Here is a 26,846-nt window from a genome sequence, read left to right as displayed (position 1 = left end):
GAAAACAGTAGTTTAGCACAATAGGAGATACAAAATTCAGTAGTTTTAGGGTTCATAGAATAGAGGTAAATGGGGGACAAAATGGTGGAATTTGGGTGGTACCTCGTGTCCTTCTCCTTCTTCCTCCTCCTCCATCTTTTGGGGTGGTGATGGCACAAAGCAGTCAGAGTGGATTGGGCAAAGTAGAAATGACCCTGTCAGTGTGAGCACTAGGCATAAAATAGTAAATAACCAACACGTAGTTATCTGTATAAATGTCAGGGGACATCCCATCTGTGGGCAGTCACCTCGTGTCCCAGCTGCTGTCCAGACCTCGGCTGGGAGCAGAGAAAATTCTGAGATATCAAATAATAAACAGCACGAGAAACCTGAAAACAAAACCTTGAGGACTCTGCTTTTTTACACGGACACGACTCGGGGCTTTTAGAGGGCCAAGGACTTCAAACAACCAAAACCTCAGGTGAGGAATAAACCCTCCCTGAGGCATCCTAATTCCCACAAAGCCACAGGGTTCCCTTTCCACACCTGCACTTCCCCATCCCTCAGGCAGCTGGACAAGGGGACTGCTGCCATTTCCCCACATCCCTCTCCTTTTCCCAGATGGATCCTGGGATTTCATGGATCAGGAAAGAGAGATCCATATCCTTGATTTCACACACCCGAGGAGGCCTCTCTTCCCATCCCTCACCAAGAGAAAGTTTCATGAGCTCATGGAATGGTTTGGAAGGGATTTTTTCCAGTCCAACCTCCCCTTTGTAATAAACAGAAACACCTCCGAGATCCTAAAATTCCATCCATTGTCTCTGGACAATCTTTTCCAGTGTTTTTCCACCCTCACAGTAAAAAAAAAAAAAAATTCTTCCTTATTTCTGATCTGGATTTTAATTTAATCCCCCACCCTGTGTTCTACAAGCCCCATTGAGAAGCCTGTCCTTAAAATTCCTGGAGATATTCCATATTTTATAGGATTGAGGTCCAGGTGCAGTCCCAAAGTGAGGAAACCTTTGCTTGAAGTGTTGTGGAGGTGATTGTGAAGGGCAGGGATTAAATCCAGCCCCAATTCCAAGCAGGTGGTTGTATTTGGGGTTGGAATGGGATGATCTTTGATGCCCCCTCCAACCCAAACCATTCCATGATTCCTTGTTCTCTCAGCCTGATTCCAAGAATATGGAAGTGGGAAACAAATAAAGAGGGTGAAAAAAAAAAAAAAAAGAAGTGAAGGAATCCACAATAAACATATAGTAAAATACTTTAAAATATTCTGAGCAGTGTAAGAATGGAAAAGAGATCAAACATAATCCCAAAGGACCAGAGGGGTGACAAAGGGACACCAAGACGTGCTCTGAGGGGACATTTTTGTTCTAGTTCTGTTTAACAGAGAAAAAAATCCAGAAAAATCACCAGATTTCTTAATTTGAAAATAGAAACTTGGCCAAAAACCTTGAGCAAGAGGAAACTGCTGGTGGAATTGAGCTCCTTTTACCTTTCCTGAGGCCCGGGATCCTCATTTTCAGGATTATTATCCACAAATGAAGGATTTCAGGGATGTTCCCCTGCCCTCACTGCCCACGTGCAGCTCTGCAGAACCCAGCTGGAAAATCCACACTGGGAGGAAAACCATTCCAGTCTGGAATCAGAATTCGTTTTTAAGCATCCAAGAATTCAAGCAAGAAGCAAAAGGAGCTGTTTCGCCCTAAATTAAGGATCTGCTAATTGAGAAGGAGCAAAGGGCTGAGATTAGGGAGCTTTTATTGCAGGAATTTTGGTGGGATAATCCAGGGCTCTTCTGGTGTTGTTGGTGGTTACGAAGCAAACAACAACAAAACCAAAACAAAAAGAAGAGGAAGAGAAGTTTTAGGGATTAGTTTCTCCAAACATCAGTTTCTGCTGGGTTTTCTGTAGCTTTGGGGAGCTCAGGGACACGATGGAGCGCAGGAAATGGATTATCCAGCAGGGAGATCATTCCTTAAAGACACAACATGGTCAAAAATCCCTGGGAGGATCCATGATTCCAAAAAAAAAAAAAAAAAAAAAAAAAAAAAGGAAGAGATTGTTGAACATCAGGTTAAAAACAGAGCTGGGAAATTGTCACCAATCTCACTTTAAAAAAGTGAGATTAAACCACTTTAAAAAGGAGAGAGGGACAAAGGAGTTTTCCCAGGAATATCTGATGGGACATGGAAAAACCCTTGGACAAGGAATTCAGTGGGAAAAGTGCCTGGAGCAGCTGAGTGCAGCTTTGGATGGGGTTTGGAGAGGGTTGGGGTGGCTTGGCTGGGCATTTTTGCCCAGTTCCAACTGAGGGACAAGTGACAAACTGGGAGATAATTGGGATGAAGGGTTCAGTATTCCAAAGAAAAGGAACTATGAGAACAGCAGCAAAGAAATAATGGATCTCAGGAGACCCAGACTCCTGGAATTGGCTGGGGGAGTTTTCTGGGAAGATAATTGGGAATAGTGATGGAGACTCCATTGAAAGTGCACTGGAAAGCCACAAGGCTCCAAAGAAAAGTCTGGATGCAACTTTTGGATGCAAAATGGAGCCCTCAGTGCCCAGAACATCCAACAGTGCACATTGTGGGAGCCAAAACAAAACTAAGGATGAGTGGATTGGAGCAGGGAAAGCCCAGGAATCCAAGAGAATGTTGAGTGATGAGGGATAAAGGCGATAAAAAATAAATTAGAGGAGGAAAAGCGGTGCTTTTCCAAGCAGGGATGTTGGAAATCCCACAAAGATCTATGGGAATGTATTTTGTGTGTTCACAGAGAGTGTTAACTGGGATTTAATATTCCCAAGGAAAAACCAAGGTGGAAAACAGAGGTGAAGTAGATTTCTGACAAATTATGGATTTCTGACAAATTAGAGACCTCCAACAAATTGTGGATTTCTAAGAGATTATTGATTTCTAACAAATTAAGGATTTCTGGCAAATTAAGCATTTCCAAACCATCGGGATCTGAGGAAATCTCTGGCATGAGAAGGAGCCAGCACCAGGAATCTGAGAGCCTTGAGCGGCTGGGAAATAGAAATAAAAATAGAAAATAGAAAGCACAGCATTTCCCTGGAAAAATGATGGGGAATTACAGAGCTGTCAGCAAGACAGGAAGCCCTGGGAACCAGAATTTCCTCTTAAATAAAACTCCTGGTTTTCCACTTCCTAGAAGATGATCCTGAGCAGTTTTACTTGGCTTGGCAAGAACAAATTATTGAAATCCCAGCCTTAAAAACGGGAACAGATGTGGTGGATCCAGGGAGATTATGGCACAAGGTGTTTTTTGGTCACGGAATCATGGAATAGTTTGGGGTGGAAGGGATTTTAAGGATCATCCCATTCCCATGGGCAGGCTTGGAACACGTCCCACTGTCCCAGGCTGCTCCAAGCCCCAGTGTCCAACCTGGCCTTGGGCACTGCCAGGGATCCAGGGGCAGCCTGGATCTGGGAATTCCATCCCTCATCAGTCTCTCAGCATCTTCCCAGGGAGGAATTTCTTCCCAACATTCCACGGAAGGGAGGAATAATGATGCTGTGGGAGAACGATGCCTTGTGAGGCACCAAAATGCCAGAAATGAGGGAGAATTCCAGGGAAAGTCACCAAACAGACACAGAATGTTTTGGGGAATATTACCTTTTCACACCACACCTTTCCCTGTATTTGTCTCCCACAGAGAAAATCACACGGAGCAATTTTATCCCACCTCCTTCAATTAACAAATCCCTGCAGCAAATCCCAGCTCCCAGAAAATATCTTAATTCTGTCCTTTACCTAATCCCATTTTTCTCAAGCAGTGAAACCAACAACAGGATGTCTCAAAGCATCCAAGTTTTCTCCCTGGGCACACCAGATGGGAAAGGGGCAGGGAGAGCTTCTTCCAAAAGGAAGTTGGGAGCAGGAGCCTGATTCCCGTGTCCAGGATCGTGCTGAGCAGCAGGTTTTCACTCTGGATCCCAGAGCCAGCCCAGGAGCCAGCCTAAAATTAGTCTGAACTAATGTGTTCCAGCAGAAACGAAGCCAGGGATTATTTTCAGGACACATTTGGAATTCCAAGACAGTTTTATGTTAAAAAAAAGCACCATGTTTTATTACATGTGCTAAACACACATATTTTAATTCATTGGAATTTAATTAACTTTCAGTCTTCCACTGAATTTTTCAATCCTCTTCTTTTCCAGTTTTCCACAATAAAAATAAAATGCAATCCCAAAAATTCAGGCAGGCAGATGACAACGAGCTTCACAACAAAGAGTTTGTGTAAATGTAGGCAGCCAGGCACAGTCAAGACTTTTCAGGTCTGTTTTCCCCATGGAAGACAAGACAAGAAAATGGAATTAAGGCCTGATATTTTTACCAAGGAAATTCAAGGAATTCATTGAAAAACCCACTTTGCCTTTCAAATTCCAGAAATGAGGAGCCTTCCATAAAAATGGGGTTTTATATTGTTGGATTATCCATATTCTGCTCAGCATGGAGAAGCTCCAGGGAGAGCTCAGAGCCCTGCCAGGGCCTGAAGGGGCTCCAGGAGAGCTGCAGAGGGACTGGGGACAAGGGCTGCAGGGACAGGAGCCAGGGAATGGCTTCCCAGTGCCCAGGGCAGGGCTGGATGGGATCTGGGGCAGGAATTGTTCCCTGGCAGGGTGGGCAGGGCTGGCACAGGGTGCCCAGAGCAGCTGTGGCTGCCCCTGGATCCCTGGCAGTGCCCAAGGCCAGGCTGGACACTGGGGCTTGGAGCACCTGGGACAGTGGGAGGTGTCCCTGCCATGGCAGGGCTGGCACTGGGTGGGATTTGAGGTCTCTCCAAACCCAAATCCTTCTGGGATTCTGGGATTCCAGCTGAAGTCTGAGCCTGCAGATGAGCAGAGGATGCTGCTGGAATGGTCACACATTCCCCTGCTCTCTCCTTTCCCCTGGAATGCTCAGGGATGGTTCTGCAGCTGCAGCTCTGCCTGAGGCATCATCTGAGAACCAACCAAACTGGGAAAAGAACCTCTTTGCAGCTGAACTACAGAAACATGGAATTATGGATGGATTGGGATGGGAGAGATTTTAGGGATCATCCAGTGCCACCCCTGCCATGGCAGGGCCACCTCCCACTGTCCCAGGTGCTCCAAGCCCCAGTGTCCAACCTGGCCTTGGGCACTGCCAGGGATCCAGGGGCAGCCACAGCAAATCTGGGAATTCTATTCCAGGGCCTGCCCACCCTGCCAGGGAGGAATATTTTCCTGGAGTATTTGATAATTCACCATTAACCATGCTGGAGGTCACATCCCATCTCTGGAAACTGGGTGAAACTGGGAGTTCTTTTAGCACAAACCACGACCGTGCCAAAGGGGAAATAATCACTGGAATTGGTCTTTATAAACAACTGATAATTCAGTTTTCAAGGCTGATTCCCCTCCCACAAAATTCCATGGCAAATCTCTCCCTGTTTGCAGGAATTGAGAGGAAACCTGGAGAACTCGGGGAGTTTTCTGCCCATAATTCTGGTCATAATTTTGTGTTCAGTGTGCGCTGAGCCAGTGAAGTGGACTCAGCAAACAAATTGAGGAAAGGAAAATCACAATCAGGATTGGAGTGGGTTTTTGTTTGCCCTCATTTCCACGTGGAAATTCCCAGAGGATTTCCAGCTGCGTGGCGAAAAGCTCCAGTGCTGGTTGTCCCATTGTCCTTTCCCTGCCAGCAGCCCAAGGATGGGAGATGTCCTCCAATCTCTGGAGACCCAGCCCCAGTGTGGATATTCGAGCTGCTGCTCCTCTGGGAAAGCCAAGAGCTGTCCAAGAGCAGCTGAAATCCAGGTGGATGTGAATCCTTTAATTTTCTCTTTGCTGTATCCCAGGTTCTGTGGTGCCCAGGGCTGCAGCTCTGAGCTCACAGTCAGTGTCACTCAGCTCTGCACACAGCAGGGACACAAAACAAATCCTTCTCCTGCTGCACACCAAGGACACCTGGGACAAGTTTTCAGGCCCCAAAGCACAAACAAGGGTGGGCTGAGGAGAGAGAACAAGAAGGATGGGACTGCATCACCTGGGGCTGGAATTGGACAATTCAACCCCAATGTGCAAATGGACCAAAACTTATAAAATGTGAGATCTCCTGACCATATGTCCATTTTGTGACCATTTTGGGTCCACCTTGGGTGTAGCCCTGGCCAGGCTCTTGTCCTGCCCAAGGTGGATCCTTAAAGGCCTTTTAATTTAAATCTACTTTATTCTCCAGCTCTGTCCAGTCTCTGCTCCAGCTCAGCCTTCCCAAGGTATCAGAGGCTTCCCTGCTCCTCCTCCCTCCCATCACAGGCTCCAGCTGCTCTGTCCAGGGCTCGTGGTGTTGGGAGCAAACAATTCCCTCTCCTTTCAGATAATGAATCAGCCAGAAAGGGAATGGGAGCAGCCCCAAAGCTCTTCACTGACACACACACCTCCAAGTGCCAACTCAGCCAGAAGCACATCCCGAATTCCAGAACTGAGAGAATTGGGTTTTGGGGCAGCCAAACCCTCCTTTGTCTCTGCTCCAGCTGCTCTCCAGCCTCTCCAGATGTAGCAATCCCAAAAGGATGGGCTGAGGACAGGGAAAGATGGGACAGATGGAGGCTCATTCACCTTCAAATTCATGTCAAATCACCTACATTTTCACGTTTTCTTACATTTTAATGTTTGTTTTTGGCAGAAACTTCTCCCAGCCCTTTTCCACAGAGCAGCTCTGCCATTCCATGGGCAGCCTTGGGAAGTTCCAGCAGCTGCAGCCATGGAGCAAACCCACCTCTGGCTCTGATTCCTCCTAAATTTCTGTCTCTGCGTGAACTCAGTGAATCTTTAGTGATGCCCCATTAGCCAGGCACGAATTCTTTGCCGTTTAACAAACTCTGATTGCAGCTGCAACAGGAGAGAAATTCCCATTTTCATTTCCCAGAAGGCTCCTTTGTCCATCTCCAGTTGTGAAATAGGGGCTCAAGTAGACTTTACACCAAGTAGTTGCCACAAAGGCATGAATAAACACGAGGAGCTCGCTCTCCTTTGTGTTTGCACAAGAAAACGATGATTTTTTCTCTTTGCTTGCAGCAAATCCCAAGGATTCTGCTGTAAATAGACAGGGCAGAAGTGAAGCACTCAGGGAAGATGGAACAAATCCATTGTTTGCAGTGATTCTCCCGAGTTCCAAACCAGACCCAGCAATTAATTTGCTTTGATAGGCCCGTGGTTTTCGTTAGAGTTCCTCATATTTAATTATGTCCTAATCCACCTCCAAGAAAGCAGAGGGAGCTCAGCAGAGAACCATTACCTACAAACAGGAGCAGGAGCCAAGCATTTGAAATCCAGTTATTGATACAAAACAGAAGGCAGACTTCCAGCTCAAGCAGCCCCTCGGGTTTAATCTGAAGATCTATCAGGAAAAATCTCTTCTCTTTCCCACTGGAGGCTTTCATCTCTTCCCAGGAGGGAGCAATCATCTTCCCAACCCCTCCCTCGTGGTCCTAATTGTCCAAAGGGAGTCTTTGTGTTTGTGCACTTAATGAATTTACTGAGGGCAGATCGTATCTGCCACAGGACGACTCCTGAGCTGCAGCAGGGTGTGATTCCCAACCGTGTGTGTGTCCTGGAAAAATCCCCTCCCGTGGAGCCAGACCCCCTGGAAAAACTGCTGCCTGGTTCTCCTGACAGCTCACAGACACCCCCAAAGTTAAAAGTTTCCTCCAGGCAAAGTAGTTGCTCCTCTCATGGGACTCCGAGTTGTCCCAACCAGGGCTGGGATGTTCCTTAAAAAACTGGCACAATTTCAGGGAAGGAGAAAAACTTTTCCCTGCAGGTGGGAGCTCTCCAGTCGTGTAGAGGGTTGGGGGGTGAAGTAGGAGAAGTTGGAGGTGCCCAAGGCCAGGTTGGACACTGGGCTTGGAGCAGCCTGGGACAGTGGGAGGTGTCCCTGCCATGGCAGGGGTGACACTGGTGGGGTTAAAATCCTTCCCAACCCAAACCATTCCTTGTCTCTGTGACACTGTCCTGGGCAAGGCGCCTCCCATGGAGCCAGAATCCTGGAGAAATTGCTGCTCAGTTCTCCTGACAGCTCCGTTTGTCACCAGCTCAGAGACACCCCCAAAGGTTAAAAGTTTGCTCCAGGAAAAGCTGCTTCTCCTCACCTGGGATTCAGAGTTGTCCAAATCAGGACTGGGAGGATCCTTTGGGAATTGACACCATTTCAGGGAAGACTTTTCCCTGGCAGACGGGATTTCTCCAGGGTTGTGGAGGATGTGGTGGTGGGGCAGGAGAAGCTGGAGGTGCCCAAGCCCATCTTGGATAGGGCTTGGAGCTCCCTGGGACAGTGGGAGGTGTCCCTGCCCATAGCAGGACTGGGATGAGATGATCCTTCAGGCCCTTCCAAACCATTCCAGGATTCTGTGACACTGCAGCCTTGCACTGGACCAGCGAGGAGATGTCACTACAACCACCCAACTTCAGCTGCTCCAAGCCCAACCATTGACTTAAATGCCCTGGAAAAACTGGATTTCTCCCAGCATTTCCAGTTTTCCTTGGTTTAATCTGAGAATCTGCCCTCTGTAATCCAGTTCCAATCCCCAGAGTCAGATCCTGGCAAGAATGGTCGGTGTTCTGCAGCATTCCCTCAGGAATTCCATCATGGTTTGATGGAAGGTCACACATTCAGAAGCCTCATGGCCAATCCCAAATTTTCTTTTACAGGAATGAAACCATTTTGGGTGGGAATGGCAAACGTGGGTGAGGAATTCTCCTACAGGAGCCCCTTTGTTGGAGCAGCTCAGTGATTCCTAAGCCCCAACCACCCAGGATAAAACATCTGAGCTGTTACAGCAGTGAACAGAAGCTGTAATTTTGGTGTGGGTACCAAGACTTTCAAATCCCACTGCTTCAATATCCACGGGAATGAATCCAACAGAAGTTTCCCAGCCCATTCCAAGGCCTTCCAAGCAGGTTCCTTAAATCCCACCCATCCCCAATAAGCTCTTTGCAGAGGCTTCTCTCTGCCTGCAGAAGCCACAGCCCTAAATCCTCTCCTCCTGTGTGGCACTTCCACTCCTCCACCTGGGGACAATAATGGAGCATCCCTGTCCATTTTCATCCAGTGGGTTTTAGTTATTGAATTCCTGCAGGGGCCAGGATTGGAGTTAAGGATCTCCACTTTAGGCTCAAGGAGATAACATTGCTGTTATCTAACCCTGGGCACCCAAATATCTTTAAGATCCAGCCCTTGCCACCCCAAAATTGTCAGAATTCCCCTCAGCTGGGATTCCCACACCTTTGGAGATGGTTATGAGGGAACAAGGTCTTTTGAGGTGAAATTCTTTGAACTGAAGTGAAAGTATTTTAGCTGATAAATAGCATTTAGTATTTTGCCTGATAAATATCTGGACTTCCCCTCTGATCAGAAAACACCCCCAGGGATTTCAGCCTGCTCTCCATTCTTTTTGAGGGAATGAGTCACCATTTTGGATTGCTTCCACTTTGTAGGAAGGATAAGGACACAGCTCCTGGATGTTTGCAGAGCTGCTGGGAGGTTTGGGAGACTTCAACTCAATTTCTGAGCTAAGGTGGAGCCGTGGTCAGCCCAAAACTGATAAAATAAACCCTGGTGGAGCCTGAGGGACATCCATCTACCTGGCAATCAAGATTCCAAGGGAAGGGCTGGAGCTGCTGGGATCTGCTGATGGTCCAGCCAAGGAAAGAGAGGCGTCAAAGAGCAGGGATGGCCAAAATCCCCCATCCACAGCCACACACACATTTGGAATGTTCCTCCAGCAGGGAGGCTCCCCAAATCATTGTTGGGAGAACAAAGGCGAGTTTGGGATGACAGACATTTCAAACAACAGAGAAGTTGGAGGAGAGCAATAAGAAAAACAATTGGAATGGGAAAGGATTAAGTGGTCAACAGAAAACAACAAAAGGAAAATTAACATCTTTTCATAACTCACAAAGCGGCCTCAAAAAGCAGGGGGAGAACAGTAAAAAAAAAAATCCCCAAATTATGCACAGTTTAACAGCAAAGCTCACAAAGAAACGAAGTGACTCCTGCAGAGAAAGGGTGTGGGGAGATCTCATAAACTGACCACATTCCAAAGAGGAATAAAACAGCAATTCTCACACACACGGGCTGGGAGGAGCCCAGCCCCACTCGGTGCCCTGAGTTTGGAAGGCCAAATTCTGAAATGCATCTGAAATCCCAAGGGTTCTGCAGAGGGGGAAGCTGGAAAATAAACCAACGTCCACCAAGTCCAGCTGGGACAGGGAGGAGCTGCCAAGGAGTGACACTGCACGACGTGATTTTCTGGATCCGTCACCTCAGCAAACTTCAGCAATTTGGGATGAAATTTGGTGTGACGGGCACCGAACTCAGGTAAAATTCTGTTTCTTCTTAGTTCTGAAATGTTCAGCTGATTTCATTGTGCTGTTTCCCAGGAGGAGGGTTGGAGTTGGTAAATTATGGAATCACTGGAAAGAATTTCCCTCTGGAGAGCTTTGCTATTCCCAGGATCTTAAAATTTAGCAGAAGCCTGAAATTCGGTTTATCTGTGTCACAGTTTAATCTTCTGCCATCAAAATCCAAGTGAATTTTATGATAATTCTTAGGGAAAACACACATCCTTAGGAGAGACCTCTTCAGTTTCAATCCCTGGGGTTGGAAAAGATTTCCAAGGTCATGGAAGTGTTTTCCAAGGTCATGGTGTTCTGTGCCCACCTTGTCCCCAGCCCAGAGCTCTGAGTGCCACCTCCAGGTGACACCTGCAGGGATGGGCACTCCAAAGCTCTTCCCGAGACCTGACCACCCTCTCCAGGAAGAATTTTTCTCCAAATATCCAACTTGAGCCTCCCCTGGCTCAGCCTGAGGCCGTTCCCTCTTTTCCTGTCCCTGTTCCCTGGGAGCAGAGCCTGATCCCCACCTGGCTCCACCTCACCACAAAATCCCTTTCCCATTATTTTCCAGTGGCACAACCCTGGCAGGTTGTTCCTCCAGCCCATGCTCCCTCCACACGTGGCCACACTCTCCCAACAACTTTTCCATGGTTTGTTTTCCCACAACCAGCTGCTGTTGGCAAACATTATTTCCAGCACATCGTTCCAAAGAGAGTCCTAATCTCCCACAGTCAACTTCCTTATAGCCTTGAGTACACACTTCTTCACTTCCTCACTGATTTCTCTTTGGCTGTCATTCCAAGCCTTTTCCAAAGCCTGAAGTCTCCTCGTTTTCTTCAGGAGCCCAGAAATTCAGCCAGAGGTTTCAGTGGTGTTAGAAATATTGGGGAATTCATTTGTTCTTTTTAGATAGATATCCTGTATAAAATACATACTGCATCAAATGCCTCTGCCTCCTTGAAATAAAAAGTGTGGTGCAACTATAAATCCTTTCCAGGAATAGGAAACCAGTTCATCTGCAAAATAAAAGAAGGAATCTCCAGAAGGAGATGGGCCTTCTCCAGAGATGGGATTGCCAACGACCTGGTGATAACACTTGATTGGGATATTATCTACATCAGACTGGTGGGGTGTGAATGCCAAATTCCCCTAAATCTAACCAGGAGCCCCAACACTGCCCAGAAAACCATCCACCAAACCAGCAGAGGGAAAGAAAAGAAATATGAATTTGAAACACCGACAGAGTGGACAATGGGGTGAGGCAACTCTTGCCTCGAGCAAGAAAAGCTGTATAAAGCTGGACTCTGTGTGCAGAATTTGTGAATGGGGAGGACAGGACATGCTGTGGGATCTGAGGGTCACCCAGCATCGATCCCAGGGTCTGTGCTGTCTGATTGATTCTGGCTTTTTTCCCCTAAAATTCCATTTAGCCGAATTTTACCAATAAATCGGCATTTTTAACAAAATTGGACTCGTTATTTATAACAGTGAGATTTGGAATAACGAGGCCCAGCATTGCTGGGAGTGTTTGCTTCCATTGCCCTGCATATTTGTCGGCATTTGAATAAACACCTTTGAAAAGCTGCTCCTCTGGCCTTGCACAACTCTGATCCCTTTATTTTCACAACTCCCATCCCCTTTATTTTCCCAACACTTCCCTCGGGGCAGGGCAGACAATGTTATTCCCTCGTTAGGAAATTGGGGCGATGAAAGTGTCCGGGCAGAGCGAGTGCCCGGCTGGAGAGGGGCAGGAATTGCTCTGGGTGGCACTTGGTTGGCAGCAGCCCCTGCTCAGCCCCACGGGAGCCCCCGGCCTGCAAATCCTTTGGGAAAAGCCTTTGGGAAAAGCTGTCCTGGACTGGGACAGCCCTGGACAATCCAGGTTGGGATGAGCAGATGGAGCAGCCCTGGGAGAGCTGGACCTGCCCCATCCCAACCCATCCTGTGCCCTGGGCTGATCCCACAGTTTGGGGATCAGGAAAGGGATTGGGATGAGGAAAGGGATTGGGATTGTGCCCTGTGCCCCCTCAGGTGAGAGCCACCTGCAGAGCTGCCCCAGCCCTGGAATTCCCAGCCCAGGGAGGACGTGGAGCTGCTGCAGAGAGCCCAGAGGAGGCTCCAGGATGAGCAGAGGGCTGGAGCAGCTCTGCTGGGAGGAAAGGCTGCCACAGCTGGGATTGTTCAGCCTGGACAGGAGAAGCTTTGGGCTGAGCTCAGGGTGGCCTTGCAGGGCCTGAAGGAGCCCCAGGAAACCTGGAGAGAGACAATTCCCAAGGGCTGCAGGGACAGGACACAGGGGATGGCTTCAACCTGAGAAATTCCAGGTTTAGAGCAGATATTAGGAAAAATTTCCTCCCTGGCAGGGTGGGGAGAGGCTGGAATAGAATTCCCAGATTTGCTGTGGCTGTCCCTGGATCCCTGGCAGGGCCCAAGGAAACCTGGCACAGGGAGTGGCATCCCCACCTATGAGGTTGGATTGGATGCCCTTTACAGACCTCTCCATCCCAAACCCTTTCACGGCTCCATTCTGTGATTCTCCCGAGCTGACGTTTCCTCACCACTGAAATTCCCCTGGGATTTGCTCAGGGACAGCAGGGGACCTGTGCACAGCTCACCTGGACCCCAACACAGCTTTTCCCCATCTGAGCCAACAGTTCTGGAGCACGAAGGGAGAAGAAGAAGATCCCTGTGACATCCAAATGACACTGGAACGAGGCCTGAACTGCACCAAACTCCGAGGCCAAATGCAGCAAAAACTGAGAAGTGCAGCCCATTGAATTTCCATTTGGTGTCACATCGTCACAGACTGGCCAGAAATGGATTTAATTCCAAGTTTAAACCTCATGAGGGGTTTAATAAAGGCCTCCCATCCTGATGTTTGGTTTTCCAGCTGCACTGTGCACAAGTGTGTGAGATGAGAGGGCCACAATTCAGACTAATGGCACTTCTCTCACTCATTCCTCTCCCTTGGAAAAACCTGCTATTTTCTAGATTTCAATTTTCTGGACACAAATGATATGAAAAAAGTCATCCTGGCTGATGAGATTTAAGAGCAGGATTACAGCAAGATTGAAAAACTCCATCCTGTTGGAGAAAATCACTCGCTCCTCGCCAGATTCGTGCTTTGCTGCTGCTCAGGAGATGATTATACCCACATTAATACCCACATCAATATCCACGGTCCTGCAGCCCCTGAGGAGCCACAGGAACACCCTGGAGGAGATTCCAGCTCCATCCATTTGGGACTGGTTAAAGGAAATACTTCCCAAAGAGGTCCTGAACCAGCCTGGGGGATTTGCTGCCGCAGAAACTCAGTGAGGCAAAGAGCACAACCATATTTTGTAAAAATCAGATTCATTTTCTGGACATTCCTGGAGGATGAGGAAGAGAGAAACGCACACATATTATTTTTTTCCAGTCCTGTTGAGGCCTTCCATGAGAAGAGGCAGTTCCAGAAATCCAGCACAGGGCTCAGCTTGGTGAAGTCTAAATGTACATCTCCAATAACCTACTTGAAAATTTCCACTGAGCCTGGCAGAGTCAGCCCAGGGCAGGATTCAGCCTCTGGAGAAGTTTGAGGTCAAGCGTGAATTGGAATTAAAATGTTTATGGAGTTCAAGGACTGCAAATCCCAGAAGCGGCAGAGGAGAGTTCATGGAGATGCTAAATCTTGTGGGATAGTCTTGCTTAGGAACTTAGTGCCCTCTTGGGATTAATGGCATCTGAAAAACTCTTAAAAAGCAGATTTCTGGTGCATCCCAAAGCCCAGAGAGCCAAGGCTGGTGGAGGAACTGTTATCAGCAATAGAACTGATAATGAGCTGATAACAGTGACAGCGGGGCCAGGCAAGGCCAGTTCCCTGCCCACACAGAGAAGAGAGGTTAAAAAAGCAAAATTCCACAGAATCCCAGGAATCCCTGAGGCTGGAAAAGATTTCCAAGGCCATGGAAGCCCAGCTGTGCCCAGTGCCCACCTTGTCCCCAGCGCAGAGCTCTGAGTGCCACCTCCAAGGGACACCCGCAGGGATGGGCACTCCAAAGCTCCCTGGGCAGTGCCAAGGCCTGAGCACCCTTTCCATGGGGAAATTCCTGCTGCTGGCCGAGCTGAGCCTCCCCTGGGCCAGCCTGAGGCCGTTCCCTCTGCTCCTGTCCCTGTGCCCTGGGAGCAGAGCCCGACCCCCCCCGGCTGTCCCCTCCTGGCAGGGACTTGTGCAGAGCCACCAGCTCCCCCCTGAGCCTCCTTTTCTCCAGGCTCAGCCCCTTCCCAGCTCCCTCAGCCCCTCCTGGGGCTCCAGCCCCTTCCCCAGCTCCTGCCCTGGACACGCTCCAGCCCCTCCAGGGCTCTCCTGCAGGAGCCACAACTGGGCACAGCCCTGGAGCACAGAGGGACAATCCCTGCCCTGCTCCTGCTGGACACACAATTCCTCACCCAGCCCAGGGGCCTCTTGCCCACCTGGGCACCCCTGGGCTCGTGTCCAGCCCCTGGCACCAGCATTCCCAGGGCATTTTCCAGCTTTTCCTCTGCCCAGCCTGGAGCTCCACGGGGTTGTTGTGATCCAAGGGCAGGGTCCAGCACTTGGCCATTTTCACCTTAAAACAATTCCAGCAGCACCCTCTGTGTCTGGACCTCAAAGATTTGTCCTCCCTGAGCTCCAGGACACATCCAGGTGGGACAAGAACATCAGGCCATACTCCTCTCTCCCCACCACCCCTCTGCTCAGGACAAAACCCAACAGAATTCCCAAGGTGGAAGGTTGGAGGTTTCCCACATGTGAGTGCAGAGACAAAACTCCCTGAAAAATCCATCCCAAGCCCTGCAAACTCCCAGTACTTCCATCCCTGGACACTCTCCCTCCAATCCTGGATTTCCTGAGCTGGTGCAATCCAGCAGGCAGTGCCAGGGAGGGACAGCCCTTGTGGCTCCATCCCCACCTCAGGCAGGATTTCTGAGACTCTCACACCTTCCTCAGCAGCACCAGGCTCATTCCCTGCCTTTCCCATTCTGGCTGCTCATTTTGATGCCCTGGCAGCTCCACTTCCCCTCCCAATGTGGGATTTTGGGGCTCAGGCAAGGGAAGAGGCAGTACAGAAAGGACAACACCAGAAAAGGTGGGAAATGCTGCACTTCCCTGGAGATGAAGCTTCTGTTTTCCTCATCGTCCCAAGGAGGGAATTTCAATATTTGGGAGAGCAAACCTAAAGTAAGGTTCCACACCTGCATTGTCCCAGCCAGGAGAATCCTCCTGCCCAGCAGATCCACTGGCAGGAATTCCCACTCTGGCTCTGTCCACTTCTGCAGGAGAGACCTGGAGGGTGTCCAGGGAAGGGAATGGAGCAGGGGAAGGGGCTGGAAAACTCCTGAGGGAGCTGATCCTGGAGAAAAGGAGGTTCAGAGGGGACCTGGTGGCTCTGCACAGCTTTCCACCATTCCCAGCCCCGTTTGCATCATTCCCCTGCCACCAGGAACCCAGAGAGAGCTTTGGGATTTAGCAAATCCCCATCGTGAGGCAGCACAACCCCAAATTCCACCCCAGGAGCTCCAGATCCCCATCCCTGCCTGGAGCACTTTTCCTGCCTCATATCCCTGTGGAGTTTGGCCCAGGCCACGAGGAAAACCCAAATTCCTGAGTTAAAACCATCCCAGCCCTTTCCAGTTCTTCTCAGGACACCAGCCTGCAGGTTCCCAGTTCTTGAGCATCAGTGAGGTGATAAAAACTACTCATTCTCCTTCTTCTTCCTCTTCTTCTTCCTCTAATTCCTCTTCCTCTTCTTCCTCTTCTCCTCCTTCTCCTCCTCCTTCTCCTCGTCCTTCTTCCAATTATTATTATCATTATAACTATTATATTATCATTATTATTATATTAATATCTTTTTTGTTATTATCAACTCAATAATAGCTCATAATAATAAAAACCACAACGATAATAATAATAAAGATAATGAAGAGAATAATAATAATAATAATAATAATAATAATAATAATAATAATAATAATAATAATAATAATGTTGTTAACAGCAACTACTGTTCCCAGATAATCAGTTGTCAAATTGTGCCTGCTGGAATATCCAAATCCACCTCCAAATCACTCTGAAAAGGGAATTTGGAGAGTCCTGAGCTGCTGGGCAGCCGAGGAGGGCAAATTCCAAACACCTTCTAGCACCTCAAAATGGAAATGAAAGGCACTTGGATAAGGAGAACCCCTGGCTGATGGAGCCCATGGTGAGGAAAGCTCAGGAAAAATCTTAAAACCCAAATTATGGAAGCTCAGGAAGCTCCCAGCCCTCCTCCATCGATTCCTCCTCCCTGCCTGAGCCAGAAAGTTCCCGGGATTCTCATTTCCTGGGATTGGAGGGGTTGGAAAAACCATCCCAGCCTCACTTGCCCCACTGTCTCCTGGCAGTTCCCACATGGAGTCTCCTCCTCAGCAAGGAAACGTCCCCCAGCTCCATGCCAGGGAGAGCAGTTTCTGGGAATGCTGCCACCACTTCTTCCACTCAATTGTTCTGAGATGCCACCACTTCGCCAGGGCTGGAAGTGCCACTCTTGGGGGACATCTGAAAATAATTCCTTCAGTTTGGTTTTTTTTTTTTAGGTCAAACGTTGCCCTCCAGCAGCGACATGACAGGAGGGATTGAAGGGAGAAGTGGACTGCTCTGGAACTGAGATGCCCAGCACAGAGCTCCTGGTGTGGTCCAGGCTGGAATGTCATTGAATATCCAAGGCACTGAGGTTTGGAGTCAAGAGGATGAGCTGAATCCAACCTCTCCTCGGGGCTAAGGGAGGGGAGCAGCAGTTTAGGTTTCAACCTCAAGTGATACCTCATTCATTTAGGGAAAAGAAAAAAAAAAAAAAAAAAAACCAAGAGGGGATGTGAGGCTTGAGATTCCTCAGGAAATTAAAAAAAAAAAAAAAAAGGAAAAATCCAGCATGTGCTCTGACAGCTCTTTATCAGCCCATAAAGGAGCAATGAATGCAATAATTCAATTTTGCCTCAGTAAAAGCTCAGCTGGAAGGGAAACCTGAGCTTGCTGCAGCTTTCTGAGTGAACAACAGCAAAAACACAGCCAGGATGGAAGATTTGGAAGGGCTGGGATGAGAGGAGGAGCTGGCAGCACCTGGAGCAGCAGCAGTTCCCTTTGGAGCAGGCAGCTGGGTGAGGAGCAAAGAGTCACACCTTGTCTGCTCCACCTCTGCCTTAACTGGAGCCAAGCTGGGGAAATTTGGGATGGATTGTCCCAGAGTGCATCCCCAGGAACTGGCACCTCCAGAGGGCAAAGCAGGAGCCAAAATCCTCACCTTGGTTTGCTGGGAGCCACAAATAATCTCCCCCAGGAGCAGGGCTCCTTCTGCCTCAGAGCTCCCCAAATCCTTCACCATTTTTTATTTCCAGGCAAAAGGTTTTTTTTTTTTTTTTTTTTTTTTTTTTTTTTTTTTTTTTTTTTTTTTTTGTTTGGTGTTTTTTGTTTTTTTGTTTTTTTGGGTTTTTTGGGGTTTTTTTTTTAAGTAAAAATTTGCTGAGTCAGGTAAACTCAGAATTCCGTGGAATGTCTTTTTGGTGCTTTCCAGCCATAAACCCTCAGCGCTCCCAACCATGTCCATGAGCACAACCAGGGCTTTAGTTCAGCTGCTGCTGTGGGCAGGGCTAAAATTATAAAATCATGGAATGGTTTGGGTTGGGAGGGAACTTAAAACCCATCCAGATACATGGCAGGGCCACCTCCCACTGTCCCAGGTGCTCCAAGTGTCCAGCCTGGGCACTGCCAGGGATCCAGGGGCAGCCACAGCTGCTCTGGGCACCCTGTGCCAGCCCTGCCCACCCTGCCAGGGAACAATTCCTGCCCCAGAGCCCATCCAGCCCTGCCCTGGGCACTGGGAAGCCATTCCCTGGCTCCTGTGATGCCTTGGGAGGGCTGAGCTGGAACAGAGACTGGACAGAGCTGGAGAATCAAGTAGATATTTGTTAAAAGACCTTAAAGGATCCACCTTGGGCAGGACAAGAGCCTGGCCCAATGTGGACACAAAATGGTCACAAAATGGTCACAAAATGGACAAACAGTCAGGAGGTCTCATACTTTGATAAGTTTTGGTCCATTTGCACATTGGGGTTGAATTGTCCAGTTCCAGCCCCAGGTGATGCAGTCCCATCCTTCTTGTTCTCTCTCCTCAGCCCACCCTTGTTTGTGCTTTGGGGCCTGAAAACTTGTCCCAGGTGTCCTTGGTGTGCAGCAGGAGAAGGATTTGTTTTGTGTCCCTGCTGTGTGCAGAGCTGAGTGACACTGACTGTGAGCTCAGAGCTGCAGCCCTGGGCACCACAGAACCTGGGATACAGCAAAGGGAAAACTGAAGGCATCAGTGGAGTGCCAGCCCTTGTCCCCAGTCCCTCTGCAGCTCTCCTGGAGCCCCTTCAGGCCCTGGCAGGGCTCTGAGCTCTCCCTGGAGCTCCAGGTGAGCACCCCCAGCTCTCCCAGCCTGTCTCCAGAGGGTTCCAGCCCTGCAGCAGCTCCGTGGCTCCTCTGCACTTGTTTCAAGAGCGCCACATCTTTCCGGTGGGGAGAATTAGGCAATTTTGATCTGATGTTAGAATCTGGGATTCCAAATTCAGGCTGCCTTTATCCACCTGCCACATTCTGCCAAGTGTGAGCAGGGAGATGCCAGACCCACCAGAATTCCCCAGGAAGGAATCCAGTCCTTCCCAGGACTCCCAGTTGTTGAGCACCAAGGAGGCCACAGCTCGGGGAACTGTTCCCAGGTAACCATCCATGGGATTGTGCAGTGCAAATGCCAGGCTGGGATATGCAAATCCACCTCCAAAGATTTGTGGATCCACCTCCAAAGGAATCTGTGCCCTCTGGAAAGGGACCTTGGAAAGCTCTGAGCTGAGGGGTGGCCAAGGAGGACAAACCCTAAAGGTTTCTACAACCTTAGACTGAGAATAAAGGCACCTGGATGAGTTCTCATTTCCAAGGCCAGCTTGGATGGGACTTGGGGACACCTGGGACAGTGGGAGGTGTCCTTGCCCATGGCAGGGATGGCACTGGATGATCCTTAAAATCCCTTCCAACCCAAGCCATTGTGGGATCCTGAGATTCCCTCTGTGTTGGGAAGGATGAATCAGGGAAACCTTATCAATATGATTTCTTAGCAAAAGATTCTGAAAATATGAAACCTATAATCGAAATGGAAATGAAAGCCGACTGTGAGTTGTAGGATACTGAGTCTTAGTTCCTACAGAACCTGAAAACAATGGTCTAGCTGCAGGAGAATCCCTTTGGATTGAACAATCCCTTTCTGCTGGCTGAGGGATCCGAAGGTCAGTGCAGCAAAACAGAAAAGTCTAAAGAGTAGTTTTAGAGTTTAAAATATAACACAGTATGGTGATATAGTAGTTCTTATAGGCTGTATGTAAATTCTATAGGATTTTGTGTCTTGTGTTGGTTGGTCACTGAAAATTAGAATATTCATCACAAAAGGAGATAGAATGGATTGTAACAAAGACCTCAGGCTCTTAACTCTCTTAACTCTTCCTCCTCTCCTTCCCACTGCTCTTAACTCTCTCTCCCCCTTCCTCTTCCCCCTATTCTCACTCTCCTGCTCTCTCCCCTGCCCTTTGCTCTCTCTCTCCCTTCTCTCTCAGCTCTCCCCCTGCTGTTCTCTCTCCCTCTCTCTTTGGGACTCCCCTCCAGCCCAGGCTGCTGGCTGAAGGCAAGGCCCTTTTACCCCTGCAATAAACCCACATGTTCTGGAATATCCAGGTGGGCAGAATTCCTTGTCCCAGCCGTCCATGGATTTGCCTACACCTCTGAGGTGACTTTCCCTGGATGCTGAGCTGCCTTCCCTACACTGCTCCACTCTGGGAGGGCAGATATGAACCTGAGCGAGGTTCTCCATCCAGGTGAAGTGTCCCAGCCCTGCTGCATCTCCTGGAACACTTCAGGAGCCCTTCCAGCCCCTCATTCCAGCCGGGAAGCAGCTGACAGTAATTTTGCTTGTCCTGCTTTGCTTCCAAGGCCAGCAGAACGAGGACCAGGGAACAATAGAGGAGAAATGACACTGAGGCTGCTGTAAAAGGCTTAAATAATCAGCCCTGACAAAGCCATCCCAAAGTTCCAGTTGTTCCAGGGGGAGGGAGAGGAGCTGAGCAGGGACTCTGTGTCCAGACTCACAGCTCAGGGAAATTGGGGGACAGAGACAGCACCTGGGGCCACCCCGAGTCCTCACTGAGAGGAGAGCATGGAGAAAAGGCCTGAGGAAACCACAGATGGCTCCATGGGCAGCTCCAGGAGGGGATTCAGGCTGCCCGAGCAGGCAGGGGCTTGGTTGGAAAAATGAGAAATGACTGGGAGCGAGAGAGGGAGAAGAGGGAGATCAGAAGAGTCGAACTGGAGCTTGAAAAATGAACAGCCCAAAGTGTTCAAAGAAGTCAGCCCGAGGTGTGTGCAAGGTTTGTCCCCGCTGGTGCCTCGCTTCAGCTCAGGAGAAGGTTTGGAGCTCTTCATCCTCACTGGGTGTGCTCTGCTCCTGGACTGGGGCTGCGGTGGAAATCCTGCCCAGCTGCAAGCCTTGGGTGACCCTGAGTGTCCCTGGGTGTCCCTGCATGTCCCCATGAGTCCCTAGGTGTCCCTGGGTGTCCCTGAGTGTCCCTGGGTGTCCTTGTCTGTTCCTGGGTGTCGCCATGTCTGTCCCCATGAGTCCCTAGTTGCCCCTGTGTGTCCACATGTCCCTGTTTGTCCCTGTGTGACCCCACATCTGTCCCCATGTCTGTCCCTGTGTGTCCCCATGCCTGTCCCCGGGTGTCCCCATGTCTGTCCCTGTGTCCCCATGTCTGTCCCCATGTCTGTCCCTGTGTCCCCATGCCTGTCCCCGGGTGTCCCCATGTCTGTCCTTGTGTCCCCATGTCTGTCCCTGTGTCCCCATGTCTGTCCCCGTGTCCCCATGTCTGTCCCCGTGTCCCCGTGTGTCCCCATGTCTGTCCCTGTGTGTCCCCATGTCTGTCCCTGGTCTGTCCCCATGTCTGTCCCTGTGTCCCATGTCTGTCCCTGTGTCCCATGTCTGTCCCTGTGTCCCCATGTCTGTCCCTGGTCTGTCCCCATGCCTGTCCCTGTGTCCCATGTCTGTCCCTGTGTCCCCATGTCTGTCCCTGGTCTGTCCCCATGTCTGTCCCTGTGTCCCCATGTCTGTCCCCGTGTCCCCATGTCTGTCCCCATGTCTGTCCCTGTGTCCCCATGTCTGTCCCTGTGTCCCCGTGTGTCCCCATGTCTGTCCCTGGTCTGTCCCCATGTCTGTCCCCGTGTCCCCATGTCTGTCCCTGTGTCCCCATGTCTGTCCCCATGTCTGTCCCTGTGTCCCCATGTCTGTCCCCATGTCTGTCCCCGTGTCTGTCCCTGGTGTCCCCATGTCTGTCCCTGTGTCCCATGTCTGTCCCTGTGTCCCCATGTCTGTCCCCGTGTCCCCATGTCTGTCCCTGTGTGCAGGGAGCACAGAGCAGCCCCAGGCTCTGCTCCAGGCCCAGCGATGTCCCCAGAGCCCCGGGCAGGGCTGAGCCCAGCAATTCCCCTGAAATCCTGCCCTGGGCAGTGCCCAGCCCTGAGCAGATTGTCCCCAGGGGCTGTGGGGGCTCCTCCCTGGGGATATTTGGGAAATCCAGCTACAGAAATTTCTCAAAACCAAACACAGAAATGGACACAGGGTTCGACCTGAGACCACAAGAATGTGGGTTTGTAGTTTGGATAGAAACACATTAAGCGAGGTAGTGGAAATTTTTAAAGTTTTAAAGTTTGGGATATAGAAGCAGTTACAGAAATAGTAAGACGTTTTAAGGTGTGACAAGTGGCTTTGTGTGTCATTTTATGGTCGGTTAAAGAAGCCCACACTGCGGCAAGAGGTGTGACAGGAATTAATTGGGGTGAAACTAGAAACAATCCGTGTGGCAGGAGTCTAGTGGCTAAAATAAACCGTTACACCACCTTGTGACCACGGACACCTGACCTGGAACTTCTGCAGTGAAGGTGTTTTTTCTCACTCCTTCCTGAGAGCGAGGCTTTAAACATCTCCCAGTGGTCCCGCCTCTCCTGCATAAACCCAGCAGGGACATCCCAGAACATCCACCAGCCCTGAGCTCTGGGATGATCCCAGGTGAGCCCTGGGAGCCCTTCCAGCCTCACCCATCCCAGGATTCTGTGCTTAGGCTCCAGCCCAGCACTGAGCTAAAATCCCTTTGCAGCTTTACCTTGTTGAGCCTGGGTAAAATCACGCCAGATCCTTACAGAAATAAATAAATCCATCCCTCCTTACAGAAATAAATAAATCCATTAAACCCAGGCCCTGTTTCAATATCTGGGAGGCTGCACAGTCCTGGCGTTTTTTTTTTTTTTTTCAGGAAGCTGAACCAAGTCAAACACCAAGTTTAACCAAGTTAAACCAGTTTGAAAAAGAGAACAAGACATTCCCAGACCTTCCCTCAAACAGAGTCCTGCAAAAATCTTTTCCTGTGAGGATAAGAAGGGGCTGGGCTGGAATTCCCAGATTTGCTGTGGCTGCCCCTGGATCCCTGGCAGTGCCCAAGGCCAGGTTGGACACTGGGGCTTGGAGCACCTGGGACAGTGGGAGGTGGCCCTGCCATGGCAGCGGTGGCACTGGATGATCCCTAAAATCTCTCCCATCCCAACCCATCCATAATTCCACGTTTCTGCAGTTCAGCTGCGAAGAGATTCTATTCCCAGTTTGGTTGGTTCTCAGATGATGCCTCAGGCAGAGCTGCAGCTGCAGAACCATCCCTGAGCATTCCAGGGGAAAGGAGAGAGCAGGGGAATGTGTGACCATTCCTGCAGCATCCTCTGCTCATCTGCAGGCTCAGACTTCAGCTGGAATCCCAGAATCCCAGAATCCCAGAAGGATTTGGGTTTGGAGAGACCTCAAATCCCACCCAGTGCCACCCCTGCCATGGCAGGGCCACCTCCCACTGTCCCAGGTGCTCCAAGTGTCCAACCTGGCCTTGGGCACTGCCAGGGATCCAGGGGCAGCCACAGCGTTTTGGGGCATTATGAAATCCTAAAATATAGACAAGAAATAAAAAAAAAAATTACCTGAGATCATCTTTTGGCTGAAATCCCAGCTGCCAACCTTCATTTCAGAGCTGACCAAAACTCCAAACTTCTTTTCTCATCACAGTTTTGGACATTTCTAATTTTTGGGATTAATCTAAGTATTAAAGCAGAGGGAGCGGCTGGAGCTGTTCCAGGAGGGATTGAGGGGGGATTTTAGGGCCAGGCTCTGCCCCCAGAGGGTTCAGGCACTGCCCAGGCTCCCCAGGGAATGGGCACTGCCAGAGCTCCAGGAGCCTTTGGACACCCAGGGATGCCCAGGGGGATTGTTGGGGCTCTGGGCAGGGATTGATGATCCTGTGGGTTTATTCCCACTCAGGATATTCAGTGACTCCATAAAAGTTGTTCAGCAACTTCCCAAGAAATGCCCAATCCAGAAGAAAACAATAATTAAACCTGGTTTTAATTGCTTTGTTACACCTTGTTCCCAGAGTCCATTATAAACCTTCCAAACTTCGTTTTAAGCTATATCCTATCTTATAGAATTTTCCCTTACTTTGCATTTTTCTGTTATTTCATGACGAATCAATGGAATTATGCACTGACTAATACCAACATGTCACAACATGACACAGCATCATTTCAATCTCCTTCTCTTTTACCCCCCAAAATGCTATTTTTAACAGCATTAAGGGCAGTTGCTGCCTGGCACTGATCAAAACATCTTTTTTTCCCCCCTCACAGGATAGTTTTGGTGCTTTGACACAGAAAAGAAAGGAAGATGAAATATTTCAGTCAGCACTCAGCAGAAGTTACTCTAAATTATTTGAGGATCAGATGAAAAAAATCGAATGGAAATGATGGGATGTTTGAACTGGGTGTCACTCTGTGTGTACAACACCACATTCAATACCCAGAAATAGCTGAAAACTACAAAAAACCCCAAAATAAATCACGATAAAAAATATTTTTAAATCAAAACCCCCACTACAATTATATAAAATAAAGTTATTTCCTCAACATTCCCAAAAATATCTGAAAACCCCCCAAAAAATCCCTCCGCAAAATAAAAGAGAATAAAACCAGTTTTTAAATAAAAATCCCCACTGCAATTGTGGCAAATGAGGTTGTGTCTCGCACAAAAGGTGCAGCAGGAGGAAAAGAGGCGTGATGTCTTTGATTGTGCAGCGATTTTTGATCCCAAATCTGGTGCCATCCTGGTGGAAAAAGCCTCTTCCTTTTGAAGCTGGGGCAGCCAGTTCTGGGAGAGCAGCAATAAAAAAAGGGATTGGCTCAGGAATTGTGCCCCTCAAAGGGAAGGGAGTGATAAGGGAGCAGGGATGGATTGTCCCTCTGTGCTCCAGGGCTGTGTCCAGCTGTGGCTCCTGCAGGAGAGCCCTGGAGGGGCTGGAGCGTGTCCAGGGCAGGAGCTGGGGAAGGGGCTGGAGCCCCAGGAGGGGCTGAGGGAGCTGGGAAGGGGCTGAGCCTGGAGAAAAGGAGGCTCAGGGGGGAGCTGGTGGCTCTGCACAAGTCCCCAACAGGAGGGGACAGCCGGGGGATCGGGCTCTGCTCCCAGGTCACAGGGACAGGAGCAGAGGGAACGGCCTCAGGCTGGCCCAGGGGAGGCTCAGCTCGGCCAGCAGCAGGAATTTCCCCATGGAAAGGGTGCTCAGGCCTTGGCACTGCCCAGGGAGCTTTGGAGTGCCCATCCCTGCAGGTGTCCCCTGGAGGTGGCACTCAGAGCTCTGCGCTGGGGACAAGGTGGGCACAGCCTGGGCTGCGAGGGCTTTTCCAGGATTTGCAAAAGCCATTTTTTGGATTTTTTTTTGGATTTTTTCGGAAAATCCATTTTTTGGATTTTGGGATTATATCCAAAGCTTTGCACGTGCCTGCGAGGAGCGAGGCACCTCGGTGAACCCCTGGACTTGATTTCATCCTCCCCAAAAATCCCTCAGCAAATATTTCTGGTCAAACCCTCCCCTTGCCATGGGGCTCCAGCCGGGCCCTGTGGTTTGGCCACAGTTCCCATTGAAAGAGCCCAGCACATTTCTGTGGATTCTCACATGAGGGACACCACTATTGTCCTGTCCTAAATGCCAGCGTTTAGGGACTGTGCAATTCCCACCAGAATAACCCCAGGATGGGGCTCGTGCTCCTCACAGTGCAATTAAAGAGGGGTTTTTTTGGACCACAGCTGTTTTTAGAGCTCCCCGAGGTCGGCAGGAATGTCCTGGGCAGTGGGGATTGGGATTTACAACCCTCTCCCAGTCACTCGGATTACTCCGAGTCAGCGGAGGCTGAGGAGCAGAAAATCCAACCCAAGGAGAAATGTTGGATTGCTCAGCAGTGATTCACCCTCCCAGCACAGAGAAATCAGGGAAATCAGCACCAAAAGGCATCCAGGAGTGATGGAGAGTGGATGGGGACAAGGGATGGAGGGACAGGAGCCAGGGAATGGCTTCCCAGTGCCCAGGGCAGGGCTGGCTGGGATCTGGGGCAGGAATTGTTCCCTGGCAGGGTGGGCAGCCTTGGAATAGAATTCCCAAAAAACTGTGGCTGCCCCTGGATCCCTGGCAGTGCCCAAGGCCAGGTTGGACACTCGGAGCACCTGGGACAGTGGGAGGTGGCCGGTGGCCCTGCCATGGCACGGGTGGCACTGGGTGGGATTTGAGGTCCCTCCCAACCCAAACCACTCTGGAATTTTGTGATTCTTGTAACTGCAAGTGATGGCTCTCAGCACACACACACAGGGATCAGGGCAGAGCTCTGGATTAGTCCCAGCAGCAGGAATTTTCTCAGCTCACAAACCAGCGTTACACGGCCCAGAGGAGTGAGAACCTTCACCCAGCCCTCGGAGGGGACAAACAGGGGACAACCACAGCCAGGGAGGTGTCACCTGGAGCAGGGCTGGGAACACCACAGCTCCGAGAGCAAATAAATCATCATTGTGACCAGAGACTGAATCAAAAAAAATATCCTCTTAATAAATATGTTTTTATAAACACCTTCTAGTCAGAATTTTGTTGCGTTTCCAGTGGTGCCAGTGACAGGACAGGAAACTAAAACACAATAAATTCCACCCTAAACAGAGGAAGAACCTCTTTCCATGGAGCCCTGGAACAGCCGCCCAGGGAGGTGATGGAGACATCCTAAAGCCACGTGGATGTGTCCCTGTGTCACCTGCTCAGGGTGACCCTGCCTGGGCAGGGGTGATCCAAACCATAACAATTCTGGGATTCTGGGCTCTCCAGCCTCGGAGCACCACGTTGGGCACCAAAACAGAACCTCGTGGTTTAACCTGGCAGCCAAAGCCCAGCCAGACACACTCCCTGCCTCGCTCCCAAGGGATGGAAAAAAGGGAAAACTTGTGGGCTGAGATGAAGACAGGTTAATAGGACACAAGGAAAGAAGGGAAAGCTGTGGAATCATGGAAT

The 26,846-nt window shown here is 49.7% G+C and overlaps 1 protein-coding gene across 1 annotated transcript in view; it reads left to right on the top strand.

Annotated features, from left to right (window-relative positions):
- Positions 1–26,846, top strand: part of RRM1 (ribonucleotide reductase catalytic subunit M1) — a 516,096-nt gene that overhangs the window by 272,653 nt on the left and 216,597 nt on the right. The gene's annotated exons all lie outside the window — the stretch shown is intronic.

Source organism: Sylvia atricapilla, chromosome 2 (assembly GCF_009819655.1).
Source record: "Sylvia atricapilla isolate bSylAtr1 chromosome 2, bSylAtr1.pri, whole genome shotgun sequence".
NCBI classification, from domain to species: Eukaryota; Metazoa; Chordata; class Aves; order Passeriformes; family Sylviidae; genus Sylvia; species Sylvia atricapilla.
Note: the sequence above shows the minus strand (reverse complement) of the source record. Positions and strands in the feature narration are given on the sequence as shown.